Below are 18681 nucleotides of genomic sequence, written 5' to 3'. Positions count from 1 at the left end.
GAGGCAGAGAAGTTGGCTAGCAAGTACGGCGTTCATTCTGAAGAGTACGTGCCGATACGTACGGTAACGCCGGTAGTGGCAGGAATGTGAACTGTTTGGAAATACGTACTGTCGGGATATGGGGAGAGGGTTAAGACTATTACTTACGTATTTGTTGACATTAACTTCGACGGTCAACATGGACACGGAGCATTTGATTTGTGTTGTGGAATGTTACCGTACGCAACCGATGATAACAAATACCCTGCGTACGACTTGCCGGCGCAAAACAGTTCGAAAGAGGTTATGGTAGCACACAGACCGTACAGACCGCCATCTGTTGCTACGACGTTCAAGTTATACCGTACACGTTCTCAAGTTCAGATTGAAGAACGCCTTAAATAATAGGCAACTTCTCTAACATATAAACTGAAACTCGCTTCAAATCGGTGACCCAACAACAGTGACGTCATGACACACTTTGAAATGAACACCCAGTATTGAATTAGACAATGGCCACCCTTAACATAGGATAATTGTAACATTTATCGTTTTTCCCGTGTTCCCTTCATTATGTTTCCTGTTAAGATTATCGGTTAAAATTGCATTACTGTATTAGTATTGTAGTAAGGATATAAGGCTCAGATAGTTCTATAAGGGTCACTAATTGAACGTTTCCGACTGGTTACTTAGGAATAGGCGAAGCGTATATGGCCTACGAAAGCGATGATGATGATGATTCTGGAATTGATTGCTGAAGTATACGTAATGCTTTGAGCCATTGAATATTGTTATAATACAAGGGGAAGATGCTTTACGCGCCATTGAAGTGCACAGGAACAAGGAGGTAGAGCCCTCATGCCTTCTGGATCTGTGATGATGTCACAGTCTACTATATATAGTCGCGAAGCTCAATATGTAGTAAAAATGTAAACATGGGTAGTTGCCCACCACTAGGATCGCTACTATCGCCTCATCATCGCAGATCTCTCTCCTAGTAGACGACAAAATATGTTACACTTTCGTTGTGTTCTTTTGGAAAAATTAACAGCTTCCTTCCATTATTGGAATACTAAATGCATAAAGTTAATTTATTATTTTAATGAAGTATATTAAATTCCACCATAAACTCGAAGATACCTGCAATAAATAGGTTAATATTATTTTTGTTTGTGCAAAACGAACTGAAATTTACTATAATCGCTTCACTCATTCAAGATTATAGCGATAATTAACTATGAAACCAATAAATATTAATTTGCATTTCCCGTTACAACAATAATAATGGAAATATGAATTAATGGAGTAACTTACGTGTACCGGTACTTGTAGTGTAGGCTTACGTAGTTAACAAAGTGGGATGAGGTTAAGCAATAATAATCACACCAGAATTGGAAATAAAACGTGAACAATAAATTTTATTGTAACAGACTTTTTCTACGTCTCTAGTAAAGTAACAAATTAAAATAACAACAAAATTAACAGCTATAATTAAAAACATATCCTTTGAAAAAAAAAAAGTCGGCCTGAGCAATAATAATTCCACCAGAATTGAAAATAAAACGTGATCAATAAATTTCATTAAAACAAACTTAAATTTTCTACGTCTCTAGTAAAATATTATTATTCCAATAATTTATTATTGTATTTTAGCCATTAACATTTTCATTACAACCAATAACGAACATTTCACAAGCATCAATGTGAAATACGCAACGAGCTAGCACTCGATGGAAATACGACACAGTCCAAAGTCGACCATGGACAGTCTATTGTTTCTAGTTGCTAACCGCTTGGAGCGCTTTATCATGAGATTTGCAAAAAATCACCTCAAGCTTCGCGACTGTATATAGTAGACTTTGATAATGTCATAACATAACGCTTCTGCCACCATTTTAACTGACTCTGTTTTCTAGGAAAGAGAATGGACTTCGAATTCGTTTCTATCAGGATGGACAGGCATACCATGACATCATCGGTCTGTTGTCGTATGGAGATGGAGCTGACATGCTTTCTTGATCTTAGCTCAGGAAGGAGGTGATGTGGCAGCACCACGCTCTGGCCGTCTTTTTACCTTGAAAAGAATCGGTATTCAACTTGATAGGATCTACGTAAAGATTAAGTTTTTGGTCCTACAGAATATGTCTGTTAAATATTAATATTAATTAATGTTAAATATTAGACCTAATATTAACTTGATAGGAGCCGAGTGCTCTCGGGTGCGAGCCCCTACCTCCGCAGTCCGTTCAACCGAGCTATTACTGTGAGATGTGAGAGAGGAATATTCTGACATGCATCTGTCCGTCATTGACACTTAAAATAATTGTTTAGCAGACAGAGCTTAAAAAATTCGGCTCCGATAAAATCGGCGCGGCACATTGAAATTACGAGTATATTGTTCTCCAATTAGCATACCTTCGTTTCGACAGGTAGTGAAGCTTCTAAGTTGACCGTGTAAATAACGTTTCTCACTACTTGCGAAGAGATAGAAGCCCAGAAATAAATATCATTACGAACTGACGATAGACGAGGAAAATGGTTTCTTCTTGACTGACCATTGATGAAGGAAGTTTGAGGAAAACGGCCTGTATATTGTAGAGTCGTTAATGTGACGTAATAAGTAGGTTATGCCAGTGTTTCCCGAAACTGTTTGTTTGTATAACCTTAGTGCCGAAACGTAAACTTCTTGTCTCGGTCGCCACACAGCAGATACCTCCTCCTGCTGCATGGTTTTGTTCTTGTTGCTGCTAGTCTGCCTTCTACAGTTAAAATAAACTTTTTGCTATTATCTTGTCCTGCAAAGATTTGAATGTTGAGGGAGGAAGTATTAAAATAATGTTGATAAATAAACTAAATAGAATTTTACAGATTTCGTGATCGACTACTAAGAATATACCGCAGTATTAACGCCTTAGCAGTACATCTATTAGTAAGCGTACCTTTATACCCGAACTGCTAGATAGATCTTTGACGTCCCACTGCGAAGATCTGGGTTCAAATTAAAGGCATTCGCAAGGATATTGTATTTGTTTTTAAGAGCAAAGAAAATAGGCTTAGCTCTCAGAACCATTATTAATAGATAGGCCCATTGTCCTTGGAATTTATAAAACAGTTATATTGCCTATTGTTCTGTATGGTTGTGAAACTTGAACTCTTACTTTGAGAGAGGAACAGAGATTAATGGTGTTTGAGAATAAGGTGCTAAGAAAAATATTTGGGGCTAAGAGGGCTGAAGTTACAGGAGAATGGAGAAAGTTATACAACGCAGAACTGCACGCATTGTATTCTTCTTCTGACATAATTAGGAACATTAAATCCAGACGTTTGAGATGGGCAGGTGATGTAGTACGTATGGGCGAATCCAGAAATTTATATAAAGTGTTAGTTTCGAGGCCGGAGGGAAAAAGATCTTTGGGGAGGCCGAGACATAGATGGGAGGATAATATTGAAATAGATTTGAGGGAGGTGGGATATGATATTAGAGACTGGATTAATCTTGCACAGGATGGGGACCGATGGCGGGCTTATGTGAGGGCGGCAATGAACCTGCGGGTTCCTTAACCCCTTTCCGCAGACTGGGACAGATATGACATATACCGGTTTTATATTCATATAACTTATAATATAAGCATATAATATTTCAAACTGCATACTGGGACAGATATGGCACACTGTCAATAACTGGATTTGACCATATGCAACATCGTTTGAGAAAGAGATAACAATTTAAGTTATTTGAATATTAAACCAGTGTGTGCAAAACTGTCCTATGCAGTGAGGAGTTAAAACCCATTTGTAAGTAAGTAAGGAAGGGCCATTGTCTACTTATCAGAAGAAGGGAAAGTATAAACTTGAATGCATTTGTGTGCATGTGTGAGGAAAGGTGGATGTGATTTTTATTTATTTTTTTATTTAAAAATGCCCTTGAGATTGCTTTTGTAGTTCTGTACCGTGTAATTGAGGGAATTTACGGATTGGGATATTATGTCTCTGATCCATGTCATACCAGTCAATCAATCAGTCGGTGAAATATTACAGAAGTATATTAATATGATTAGCCTCGTTAAAATAATTGACACAGGTGGATTTTCTGAGCATTTTCGTAAATATAAAAGTAATAAACGTCTAGAAAATAGTGAACAAGGTCACTTTAAAATTCTTTAAGACCGACCATATTCATGAAGAAAAAAACCGTAAAATACTCGTAGATTATTTTTGTGAAGGATTTACATATACTCGTATGTTTATTCACAGCTATAACTGTGTAAATAACCATTATAGTGAGATATTTGAGGAGCCCATTTTCAAAACGTATCTTGTCCACTTGATAACAAGAATGAACTTCCTGTGTGTATGTTTTCTTCAAATATATCTCTACATAAAACTGTCATGATTTGGCTTCAGAACGCCCTCTAAACCACTACAATCTTGCGTTGAAACTGACTATTGGAATCAAACTTACTCTTGTAAATAACAAAATTGCGACAAAGTATTAGTTGCAGCTTTGGAATCGGAGACTCTGATGCTCCCATTTGATTCTAAATGCACCCAAACTATTTGATTTCGTAATGTCTGTTGTCCAACTGGTAAGAAATTTTAGCCCAAAAAACGTTTTTCGTGATTTCCCACAAAGTTATGGAAATGGACAAGGGTCGTTTTGAAAATAAGCGTCTCATTTCCTTAAACGTTTGATTTATAAGGAAGAGGAAGATACGAGTAATTTCATGTGTTGTGAGAAAATTAAATCTTTTAGCTGTGACTGAAGCATGGCAGAATGTTGTGGTTACGATCGTTAGGCACATAAACTAGTGGCTAATATATCTCTCATTCCGTTGAAACGCTGATAAACTCGTTAGAGATCACCACTGCATTCATTTTATTATTCTGCACCTGTTAAAACAATGAACCTTTATTTAGACTAAAACTCTTGTTTATTCTTTTTGTGAATGGTGTTGTTTATTGTTTATGTACTGGATATATTGTCGAAGAAAAAAATGGGATTGACGTCAGAAATTGTATTACGTAGAGAAGCACAGCGTCTAGTGCAAATGGTAGGTTTGAACCCAAAACCTCACGTTTGACATCTGAAACCGGACTGAACCTTTTCTCTCATACTGAAAATAATAAAGAAGCGCGTATGGTCCTTGAGTTAGATGAAAGGAGTCGATAAACTTTTAAAATCATCTTACGGGGGAACTCTTAAAGAGCTCATATGAAAGCTCTCCTCAAGCTGAGGACATTGTTAGATCTCCGCGGCAGGTAGACAAATAGAAGAAATTAGCTGCTTGTACTACTGTAACTCTAACATTGGGAAAGTTAAGGTTGAATGAAAGGGTAAGAGCCTCGGGTAGTTAGTGTTACTCAACTGGTGAAGCGCATTGAATGCACGAAATTATCACGCATGTCATGTGTCAGGATATGCAATAAAGCAGTGGTTCCCGAACTTTTTGAAGGTGCGACCTACTTTGGGCGAGACATTTAGTTACGATCCCCCACTACCGTTTCTAGTCTGTGATTGCCATCAAAACAAAAGCTAAAAATCTCCTTGAAATTGAAAATGATACCAGCAAGCGAAGTTAGAGTTCAGATTTGAGAAGCTGGTTTCTTAGAAGCAGGCACATTTACTTTGTTGCATTAATTATTTTTTACTTTATAATAACTACTACCTGTTCCACTTCACGTTACCTCTCGGAGTGATGTCGCTACCGTCTCTGTTTACATCAGAACTATGGTGACTGCGGGCAGCAAGCGGAGTTGCGGGGGTAGGAAACATGGTACAGTACGTGTTGCAATGTTATAGACAGTATGTAGGTTCTCGCATACCATGCAACAGTAGAATGGAAGCGATCATAGTATAACAGGATTCCTTGACGTCTGTAGTACCTGACAATGAACAGTATTATATTATGTTAATATTATACAGTTAATAATTATAATAGTTCATAAATTATTTAGGTTCGGCCTATATAAGGTATTGTATTATAAATTACAATATTGATTTTGTGTCTATGGTATATGGTAACATTTAAAAAGAAACTTACTGTATTATTGATAATGCTGTAAAATAGCTTCCATCATTTATTCTGTTTCGCTTGCCGTGTGTGTTGAACTCTGCTGTATCAGTGGTACTGCCACCTTCAGATTCATTGCATGAGGCCTCACAGTTATTATCGTCTCCTCCATCATCGCTTGTGCTCAGACCTACATTAATTATAATTTACTCAATTTCTTTTTCCATTAAAGCAACACGTCGCCAATAATCCTCCTCAATCGTTTTGACTTTATCGCACGCCTTTTGCCAGTCCTCAACATCGATATTGTGAATGCACTCGCTAGTAAATTGTTTAGGTTTCGTTAGGGAACACGGTTTTACATTTTTCTGCTGTTTTGTGTTTCATCACATTCCATTTTCATTCAATACACAGCATATTAAAAGATATTACAACTAAATGAATCACTAATGCAGTATTAAAATGCTTCAGTGGAGTATAAATATGTACCGTTCGATTCAGTGCACAGTATATTCAATGATAATACAACTAAATAATTCACTAATGCAGTATTAAAATGCTTCAACGGATTGTAGACACGTCCCTCACGCTGCTCTAGTCTAGACTGATAGACTAATATTCTCTCGGGACTGTACAGTGTATGACGTAACGGTTGGTTCACGAAGACGCCGCGGGTAACGTGAGCTGAAACGGGTTGTACTTGATTTTTTTTTATATTTAGGTATATGTTCGTTGTTGTTTATTTCTACATACATACATACATACATACAGTCGACCTGGTTGGCAAGTTGGTATAGCGCTGGCCTTCTATGCCCAAGGTTGCGGGTTCGATCCCGGGCCAGGTCGATGGCATTTAAGTGTGCTTAAATGCGACAGGCTCATGTCAGTAGATTTACTGGCATGTAAAAGAACTCCTGCGGGACAAAATTCCGCCACATCCGGCGACGCTGATATAACCTCTGTAGTTGCGAGCGTCGTTAAATAAAACATAACATAACTACATACATACATGTTAATAAGACGTTTTTTGTTTTATTTTGTAAATCATTTCGCGATCCTCCTCAACTCTTTACACGACCTTCCAGGAGATAGCGACCCACACTTTGGGAACCACTTCATTAAAGGAACTTGAAGGTCTCCTATTTTCCAAGTACCACGCACCATTATTTTCGAATGCAATATTGTAAATAATTTTTATAAAGCTTAATGTCGTATGTTATGTGCTAGGGTATGCATTAACGGAAGATAGCATAGTGTTCTGCAATGTTCGAACATGAGACAGGTAACCAAGACATCACAAACTTCGTCACATTTCATCTGAAAATCTAATAGCAAGATCTGTGCTAAAATCTTTAAACGGTTAAAACATGAAGAGCTGGGAGTGGAGAACAGCGAATCAAGGTGGAACAAACACGACAGGCCTCCCCCTGCAGAGCGAACATTGGCGAATATCGAACTTCGCCATACTTGACAAATTTGAACTGGATATAGTGCCTATAATGCATGACACTAAATATGGAGCTCGTTTCCAAAAGGTACCAAATCCAACAGATCTAATTTTACAGAAAAAACTGCTCATAGCTGTAAAAAATATTATATATTGTTATGGCTTCATGTCACTATTCTTTATGTCACCAATCATATTTTGGCATATATTTAAGATATTTCACGCATTTTCAGGAAATTATTAATGATTTTAGTTTGAATTTGGTACATTTTGGCAACACAATTGGATGAGGTACATATTGGCATGAAATAATTCAGTAATTATGAATGGGGATGTAAAAGAATTATTTACTATCACTGTAAAAGTGAATACATACAAACATTTTTCATTTCACAAATTTAGGCTACGTTTGTTGTTTTTGTTTTTGGTTATTTTACAACGCTATGTTTGTTGTTCTAATCATCATAATTAACATCAACTTTATCCTCATCCTCTGTTCTAACAACAGACTCAAAATTTATAATATTACTGTAAAATTGGAGTTTATTAATGTCAAAATAGCCCATGGATACTAACAAATAATCTTTTTTCTTAGCCTCCTGAACATGACTTTGATATTGGCATGGAATAATTCAGTATTATGAATGGGGATGTAGAGAAATTATTCATTAGCACTATACAATTAAATTGGCTACATATTACTAAACATTCTTCATTAAATTTCACAGAATGGAGGCTATGTTTGTTCTAATTATCATAATCAACATCAATGTTATCCTCATCCTCTGTTCTAACAATAGAATATTATTGTGAAATGAAAGATCGTTAATGTCACAATAACACAAACAACTAATACGTCACCGTAATTGCCAAGAAATTTCTGCATGACGCGTGACGTATCAGTGACGCAAAGTCGAGAATCAATAGGAACACGCTAGAGATTTGGTATGTTTTGGCATGGATGTGGTATTTTCTGCTGTATAACACTGTTTTCAGTTACTTCTGGAGATATAATTTGGTACTTTTTCGAGAGATAGTGTTTCCGTTCTAGAGGTAGCTAAGAATGTGCTGCCATCTGTAACTCGTTTTTCGAAAATTGTGGCTTTGGTACCTATTGAAAACAAGCTCCACAAATAGCAACTCTACACTCGCACCCTGCATGCCGTGAGAAGAGCGAAGAAAAATTGTAATTCCATCGTTTCTTTAGTACCGTAGTGTAATAAATAAGATTGAAATAAATATTGCTGAAACAATTACTCGTTTATCGGGAAGACACAAAAATGATGACCTGGCCGCTTACACTAAGCCTTGTGCATAGGTCTGCTTATTATTACGTATCCGCTAATCGAGCACCATGTCGTGGAGGTGTGGATGGGAACCGTTACCTCGTATCGTACCATGTTGTGTAAGAGGTTGTGAAACGGACTTTTTCCGAGTAGTTCTGGAAGTTACTGAGAATAAAACACTACTTGACTTTGCCAGAGATTTGATTAATGGGGAATGAGTGAGTAGATAAATAAACACGTAAAATAAAGAAATAAATAGATAAATATACTGTATTGGTAGGGGTGTAATTTTATATTGATTATTTTATCCCGATTTCGGTGATTGAAATGTTTTGATTTCGGCGTATATATCATAAAAAAATACAAGGAATTCGTGCATATTTCGCATCTTAAAGAAACTTAAAAATAATAAAATAACATTTTTAAAATTATTATTGAAACAATAACTTTAAAACTAACAGAAAATTGTGTACATTATATTCACAATTCAATTTAATTCGATTGTGAGGGGGTGACATCACTGCCCTCCTGATCACACGAAGGCAGTAGTTGCGGGAAAGAGAAATGAACCTTGTCTGCTTGTGCTGCTCCCTGGAAGTAAAGAGCCACTGTACCTGGAAGTAGTTACTGAAACTGTGCATACATCGTTGCCAGATACCACACACATGTAATGTTGAACGATCAAGTACGTAGAAATCATATATATTTCATAATGAAGAAAATTTACACTTTTTATTTCGAATGAGTCATTTTTCGTGTGAATTCTCCACGAAACTTGTTTTTTTGTTGAAAATATTGTGATTATGAAGTAATTTCGTGGATTTGTATCAATTTCGTGAAGATTCGCCCATATATTTCGCTTAATTTTGGACTTACATTAAGAGGTTTTCATTTCCCATGCATAAAATGAAGTTTTTAACACATTTCGCGTATATCGTTAGTACCAGAAAATCACACCCCTATGTATAAGTGAATGAATGAATGAATGAATGAGCGAGCCTATTTTGTCCCGTGAAGGGCTAAGACTTCTAGCAAGGGAGAGCTCGATTAAGAACTCGTGCGGTGAGCTCATCCACAAGTTTTAAGTTTAGTTCACACCTGTAGTAGTTTCCTTCCTCATACTATACTTTCCTACGCTCTTTGAACTATCGCTACAACTTTTCATGCTAAAGCAGACACTTGTTACGGCACTGTCACATATTCTTCTTGCACACACATTCGCTTCTACATTGTATTAGCACAGACATTCGTTTAGACCAGGCCTGCACAAACGGCGCTCATTGAGCGCGGCCGCTCCTTCGGAGCGGGAGAGCTGTCTAACAGCTCGCCGGAAAAGTACGTCGAAATGACTTAGGCCTGCTTTAGGTAGAGGATAGTCCACGCAGTTATCTGGTGGTGTAGTGTGTATTATCAGTAGCTATTTCACTTTGCCTATCTATGGCTACATAATGGAGGAATCTAAAAGACGGAAAAGTGATCATCAGGCAAATTCTTTCAATATTGCATGGGAAAATGCTTATTTTTTCACAGCAGCTGGAGTCCATACTTATCTGCCACAAAAATTTGAAAGAAAGAAGAAACCGTAATATAATGCGTCATTACTGGTCGACACATAGAGATACGATGGTTTTATTGGTGAAGATCGCAGTAAAAAGGTTCAGGAGTTGAAAGTTGCATTATTACATGAGGTAGGGTACGTTAGAATTTATTAATCTTCAACAATTTAAATATCTCTCTTCAGGGAAAAGGCCAGCTCATTGTTGATATGTTGAATCAATTACGGGATTTCAGTCGTAAACTTACACTTTTCGTAAGTCAGTTTCGGGAAGGTAATATGGATCACTTTCGAAAGATAGAAACTGCTCGTGATGAAGCCATGTGAAACGATTATGTGCAAATATTAATTGGAAATTCAAAATGAATATAATTCTAGGTTCCAAGATCGTGTTTTAATTGGAAAGAAATTTAAAGTTATCATAATAAATTCCTTCAACACCAGTTGAAACAATGTCATACGATTTACAGCTTGAACTTATTGATCTTCAGTGTGTCCTAAGGACCAAAGACCGTTTGAATAATACTACTAGTCTTGTTGAGTTTTAAAAGACTAAACCTCAGCAATAATATCCACGACTACACAAGCTGGCTGTGAAAGTGATTGCTGTGTTTGGCTCAACATTTATATTTGTGAGCAACTGTTTTCTATAATCAACTTTAATAAAGACAGACATCGAATATCTGTAACTGTTGTTTCATTACGATCAGTACTGTTCCTTTAAGCTGTCAACAGCATAAAACCCCGTTTCGATGTACTGATAAATAAAAATATAACAGAATGATATTGTATATTTAAGTAGCTATACTGGGTGTTCAGTTCAAAATATGTCATGGCTCGCTGTATGCCGTCATGTGGCTAGCCGATGAGCCTAGAGAATTCAATCTTCCTACACTTCCACAGAGGTGTATAACCTAAGAGGCAGAGAAGTTGCCTAGCAAGTACGGCGTTCATTCTGAAGAGTACGTACCGATACGTACGGTAACGCCGGTAGTGGCAGGAATGTGAACTGTTTGGAAATACGTACTGTCGGGATATGGGGAGAGGGTTAAGACGATTACTTACGTATTTGTTGACATTAACTTCGACGGTCAACATGGACACGGAGCATTTGATTTGTGTTGTGGAATGTTACCGTACGCAACCGATGATAACAAATACCCTGCGTACGACTTGCCGGCGCAAAACACAGTTCGAAAGAGGTTATGGTAGCACACAGACCGTGCAGACCGCCATCTGTTGCTACGACGTTCAAGTTATACCGTACACGTTCTCAAGTTCAGATTGAAGAACGCCTTAAATAATAGGCAACTTCTCTAACATATAAGCTGAAACTCGCTTCAAATCGGTGACCCAACAACAGTGACGTCATGCCACACTTTGAAATGAACACCCAGTAGAGTTTCTATTATTTCTGTAAAATAAATTCTTTATTAATTAATAATAGTCCAAGATAGTTTTGTAAACACTGAACGGGAATTCATTTCATGAACATTCATACTAGTACTTGTGTATACATTTTGTACGAGATCACCTCTTCTTCCAGTCTACCCTTATACAGAGCGCAGTCAATATCTGCATTCCGCTCTAGAGCTGTGAGGTGACTCGGAGAGCGCAAACCTTGTTTAGACACTGTCACACCAGGATTATTTACTCTGACAAATTATGGTAGGCCTATGTGGTATGTACTATTTTGTCACGACAAGGTCCTTCCTAGACTTCTTTATTCGTTTCTGCTCCTTGCTGCCCTGGACTACTGCACACCGCGGCATTACTGAAGAGATCGGCCCATCTACGAGTAGTTGCAGGTCTGCCCGGTTTCTCCTGCCGCTGCGAGGATCCCACATGGTAGAGATATGCGTTCATCTTCATTCCATTTTAAACTGGTCAATCAAATCCAATAAATCGAGCTTATACACAGTAAACTCTCGATTACTGTATTCATGCGCTGATTTATTCGGTTTACGAATTATTCGAACGTTTTTATCATTCTCTGTGTATAACATCCATTGTTTTCGGTTGATTGAGAAGGAAGGAAATAGGCATATTGAATAAAACCGTGTTTATTTTTCAATTATTTTCTGCCATTCTTCAAACATTACATTTCTATCTTGTTGTTCGTATCTATCTTGTAATTTCAGAAAAAGTTTCCAACAGTTAAATGAAAGGTAATTAAATATGCAATTTACTGTGACATAAGATCTATCTTATTCGGCTGTAAATCCAGCTGACCTAGGTTCCATCATCTGTAAGAAAGTTTCATTAGGTAATGTGTATAGTAGAGACGAACAACGATCGAGAAAACGAGACCAACAGCGCCCACAAAGCCGAAAACCCGCACGACAATGTTGTATTATAAAAAAATACGTCGCGTCCTTGACGTAAAGACCGGTTGTGAGTGTTTCGAGACTCGATATTGATGAGTCCCGACATTCCGAAGTCAATCAGCCTTGAATCGCCTCAGTTGTTTATACCCGATTGAACTTTTATCTACTTTGGCAACTGTTATATATGTAGGTATAAACAATCAAGTAACCTATTTGAAACATCTGTACCTTTCAGTATATAATAATCCGTTCCCCACTCTTTATTTAATTACTAGGCTCTTATTAAAAGGCTAGGAATTTTCTTTTCATATGTTTAAGATCAAGTGTGAATCTCAAGTAAAAAGACATTACTAGTAATGTCCTGTTTTATGTTTCTTAGAAATGCAAATTTATTTGAGATTTTTTATTTATTTATATAACCATAGGTAGTATCTTATAATAGAACCAGAGCATTTTGATAACTAAGATACTGTTCTGTTTTGTCTTTTGTCTCATTTAAACATTTATAATGTTATTTATTTCAGTGATGTATGTTATTCAGAGTTACGAAATCTTTTCATGCCGAATGTTATTTCGAGAATGATGAGCGAGACTCGAAACGCAGCGAGAATGACGAGACGAGACTCGAAAGATAAATGCAGCGAACACAGCGAGCGGGAGCGGCAGTTAGTTTTGTTCATATCTAGTGTATAGAGTGTTTCTCATGTTTGTTCTGTGTTGTGTTAAGTGCTGACATTGCGACATGCTAACTGTGAGGTTGGAAGTTTCACCACTTACCCGTATTTAGCGTCCTCATGAGTTTGATAACCCTCATTCGTTGAAATGAATGATAATGTACCGTAGTTAAATGGATTTTGGGCAATTGAATAAAACGTAATGGATTTTAATTGAATAAAACGTGAAAGTGTCCGTCCATAGGCGTATGCCATGAAGACTCACGGGAGGTAGAAAGAAAGTCTGTAATCCCATACGTTATTGACCTCGGCACTAGAAGGAAGCAGTGTGGTGAGCACCATGCTCTGATCGTCGTAGGAAAGAATCGATTCTGAATTTTGTGTAAGATACTGGAGCCCGTGCCTTGTAGAAGGCATAGCGAGATGGAAATTCTCATCTTCATCTGGACTTGGATCAGAGCTCTTTCATACTAGTCTATTTTATCAACAGTAATCTCACTAGACGTTTTGATTTTATCGATAAATCTGCGAGTGGAACACTGCTAGAAGGAAGCAGTGTGGTGAGCACCATGCTCTGATCGTCGTAGGAAAGAATCGATTCTGAATTTTGTGTAAGATACTGGAGCCCGTGCCTTGTAGAAGGCATAGCGAGATGGAAATTCTCATCTTCATCTGGACTTGGATCAGAGCTCTTTCATTCTAGTCTATTTTATCAACAGTAATCTCACTAGACGTTTTGATTTATCTAGAGAAAATCAAAACTCGAGTGGGATTTAATTTACTATTACACGATTAGAAGGAAGTATATAAAGATTAGAAGTAACGAAGTACTCCAATACAATAACATATTAATTGACTTACGAAAATACAACTGTCTTCAAATATATTATTGTACCATCTCAGCATTACAAATATTACGCTAGATGCATGCTAGATGGCAGTAGTGAGCAATGCCTTCTCGTCGAGAAGTTGTCGATCTATATACACGATGGCTACTAGTCAAGAAGGCTTTGTTGATTCAGTTTAATTTTTATTAAAATGCAACATTCCACTTCAATTATCCGAATCCCAGTAATCAACGTCACTTGACAGATGATTTTCAATAAATCTTAATATTAAACAATCTCTGATACGTGACTATCCATAATATCATATAGCAGAAGCTATAACATAACCTAACTAATATACTGTACACAAGTGTTAGAAAAGTTTTAAGTAACGACGATGACATAAAAAATAAACATGAATAATTTTAAAAGGAATAATTATTGAATGTACAATTTTCAAATTTGAATGTGGTTGGTGGTTCAATTGATGTTATATTGGACGTGTGCGTAATAGAAGTGGAACTCGTTGATTTAGGCCTACATGCTGTATTCAACTTATTTAGAATTTCCGAATGAATAATTTTAAAAGGAATAATTATTGAATGTACAATTTTCAAATTTGAATGTGGTTGGTGGTTCAATTGATGTTATATTGGACGTGTGCATAATAGAAGTGGAACTCGTTGATTTAGGCCTACATGGTGTATTCAACTTATTCAGGATTTCCGAATGGTGCTCTTCATTTATTTGTAAATCGGATTTCAGAAGATGCATAGGTATGATCAGTGATTTTTATTAATTCTTGTTCTTGAATGCCAATGCGAGTCATATTTGAAACTGCTGTGCATCGACTGGAGTGGTTTGTAATTTTATGTATATATTTTTTTTTGACGTCCAGACCAGCGCAGTTTCAAATGTTGGCAAACAAAGAAACAAATGCTAGGGACGCGATAAAATTAAACAAATGCTAGGGACGCGATAAAATTGTGCGATAAGCGGCCATGATTGGTTGAAATACGTCCTTTCGTACCGTTTTAATGGTCAAAAGTAGTATGACGTAGTAGGAGTGTAATAGTCATGAAAAAGCAACTTGACACCTTGATTCTGATCCGTTTCAGCACACAAAATGAAATCGTCAGACGTCTTATAGGTTTTTCTAATCTTTCTTTACCTCCGGGGCGGTGCCAGTAGTTGAACATTTATACAAAATTCTACGTACAGGCGGATTATTTTGTTCTGACAGCTACAGCGACGCGAAAGAGGGAAAATAATAGGAGGAGTGGGGAGAGCTCCGGAGTAGAGATAAGGCCGAGCGGTTGGTAAAGGAATACAGTACAGCTTAACTGTACTAGAAACATACTACTCTACCGCACGCATGACATCCGATCGCTCCGAAGGCAAGCGAGTAACTAACCCAAACACCCCTTGGAGGAACTAAATGGACTCGCCTGACTCAGGCGCACATCTCCGGCGACTGTCAGGACTATACAGGGTGTTTAAAAATACGGGGCATAATTTCAGGTATGTATTTCCCACATGTAGACAATCAAAATAGTTCCTTACAACATGTCTCCGGAAATGCTTCATTTCCGAGTTATGGCCTTCACAACATTGAAATTCACCGGAACGTTTTTCTTTCCGCAGGTCGTTGTCATTACAGAAGATGTTCAAAATGTCCACCTCCTGCTTGAATACAGACCTCACATCGATGTCTCATTGACCTGCGAACACGATCCCAAACTCCAGGAGTATTGCGTATGTCCTCAGAACATGCCACAATTCGATTCCGAAGGGATTCCAAATCAGGCACCGGAGACGAATAAACCAATGATTTTAAATGGCCCCACAAGTAGAAATCGAGAGGGTTCAGATCAGGTGAGCGTGGAGGCCAAGCAATTGGGCCACCTCTACCTATCCATCGATCAGGAAACCTTCGATCCAAGTACCGGCGAGCCGTACGACTGAAGTGTGCAGGAGCGCCATCATGCAAGAAGTGAATGTGTTGACGATTGATCAGTGGAGTGTCTTCTAAAACATGAGGTATGGTGTTTTCCAGGAAGTTTGTGCACGCCTGCCCCGTAAGTCTGTTTACAAGTACATGGGGTCCAACTAATCGATCACCAATGATACCGGGCCACATGTTGAGGGAGAACCGCACCTGGTGATGAGATGGAACAGTTGCACGTGGGTTTTCATACGCCCATACATGCTGATTGTGGAAATTTGTTATGCCATCTCGTGTGAACTGTGCTTCATCTGTAAATAATACTAAGGCAGGAAAGTTCGGATTTACACACGCTGCTGCAAGAACCACTGACAGAACCTAACTCGTGCAGGGTAATCTGCTGGTGACAGGGCCTGTACACGTTGCAAATGATAAGGATACAATTGATAGGCTACTCTTTCAACAGTCTCCAGACAGTCGTATGAGGAACATTGACTTGCAACGCTACCCTTCGTGTGCTGATAGGAGTCATGTTCACAGCCTCCAGAATCTCCTCCTGTACTTCTGGAGTTGTAGATCTTGGTCGTCCCCTTCCCAAACCAGGAGAGTTAAATTTTCCATACTCGCACAGACGGTAATGGAGACGTACAAATGTCTTCAGATCTGGACATTGTCGCTGTGGGTCCCTCTCCTGGTACAAACGACAAGCCAGCGCAGCATTGCCGTCCGCCTTACCGTACATGAAGTGTATCTCTGCCAGCTCTTGATTTGAATACTTGTCGCACAGTCTAACGCCTACACAACACTGAATGTAACCTTCGCCTCGGAATGAACTGTCAGAGTGCCCTCTTAATGTCTCCTTTGACGGCAACGACCTACGGAAAGGAAAACGTTCCGGTGAATTTCAATGTTGTGAAGGCCATAACTCGGAAACAAAGCATTTCCGGACACATGTTGTAATGAACTATTTTGATTGTCTACATGTGGGAAATACATACCTGAAATTGTGCCCCGTATTTTTAAAACACCCTGTATAGTTGTACTGTACAGCAACTCGAATCAGCGCAAAAAAAAAAAACACTGTAAATTAATAAAAAAAATCAAGAGACCAAGAGAGTGATTAAAATTTTGTAATGTTTTAGAATGTTTCTATATCGTTTTGTTGGGATTTCAAAATAAAGTGGTTTAGAGCAAAATGTGTAATTTGTTGAAGCCTATTTTTTAAAAATGTACGAGTATATTGATAGCATTTCGACACCTTTAAAGCCCATTCTGTACATATGTTTAATTTCGTGCATTTCTAACTTTTATTGTAGTCCTAAAATAGGTTGCGTGCTTCATCAAGATGTTATTGCAAGCCCACACTTCCTCCTTCTTGGAACAAGAGTGTGCTCACTACTGGATAATAATTATACGTAGTAACTGTCAAGTTATGCTTGACTGACACGTCATTCTTTGAACAGAAAATAAAAAGCATGTTTGTATTACAAAGTTTGATGACTTTGTTTTCATCTTGAGTTATAGGTAGGATCCACGAATCTGTTGATTTGAAAAAATAAACACAGAATTCTATGAAAGTCTGACAGATGAATGGGACGACCGCCCGTTTCTTGGTGATTGATTTGTGTGGATATCTTGTTTGGAAGTGTATTCATTGATGTTGGAGCGTTGTGCGTAATAACACGTTGTCTTTAAGTACAATTTTAGTGTGTTGTCAAATAACAATAAGAAATGTGCTGCTAAGTACACAATATTTTACTTTTATTATCTAAGAACTGTCGGATAGACCCTATTTCCACTCCGGCCATCATTATTTTTCCACATTGGACGTCAGAACAGAAGTTAACGTTTGTCTTGTGACTTGTGAGTTCTACGTAATGGTTTATAGTGTTTGTGAATGACGTTCAGCCATTTCCTCTTTCTATTATTATTGACCTTTCTTAAAGTTCAAATGTTACTATTCATATAGACTACGTTAAAGATGGGTCTTTTCCAAACTTGCTTATGCGTGGATTATTATAAATAATCCTTCGCTGTGACTGATGTGCTAAAAATTCAACGGCTTCGGGTTTGATTCTCGGCAGGAAATTGAAGATTTAGCCCTTTCATAGGAACTGTGACTGTTGTTTTATGTTGAACCTACGTTGTGTTGAGTTGTAGCCTTAAGGCTGGATTTTATGGCTTGAAATTAAAAAGTAACATCAAATTTACAAAAAAATACCCATCGTACATTTTGCTCCAAATTCAGTGAAAAGAGAGATCTGTAATGAAAGTACATTATAAAAAAGTATGCTCTTTCAGATGATATTAAAAAACTGTACGTTGCCATTTGAAACGTTTTTGTTGTTATAACTCTCACATCAGTAGTCTCATAAATATAGCCTATTGTTTCCATTAAAATATTTCTTTCTACAAGTACATTTACCATTTGATATGTCTGAGTTTTTGTCTAAAGGCCCCCTATTCAATTTTGATTACAATTATGCATTACTTTTGAAAAATCCTCTAGATAAGTACTGATTTATGCAGCGTAAGGAGGACAGCAATGGCAAAGGAAGCTTTTAATAGGAAAAGGAGCATCTTCTGCGGACCTCTGGAAAAAGAACTAAGGAAGAGACTAGTGAAGTGCA

At 37.6% G+C, this 18681-nt stretch overlaps 1 protein-coding gene across 4 annotated transcripts in view; it reads left to right on the top strand.

Annotated features, from left to right (window-relative positions):
- The window catches only part of LOC138713276 (myocardin-related transcription factor A-like), a 646210-nt gene that overhangs the window by 34531 nt on the left and 592998 nt on the right, over nt 1-18681 (top strand). The gene's annotated exons all lie outside the window — the stretch shown is intronic.

The sequence above is a fragment of the Periplaneta americana genome, chromosome 14 (genome assembly GCF_040183065.1).
Source record: "Periplaneta americana isolate PAMFEO1 chromosome 14, P.americana_PAMFEO1_priV1, whole genome shotgun sequence".
NCBI lineage: Eukaryota > Metazoa > Arthropoda > Insecta > Blattodea > Blattidae > Periplaneta > Periplaneta americana.
This window is presented reverse-complemented; position numbering and strand designations above follow the sequence as displayed.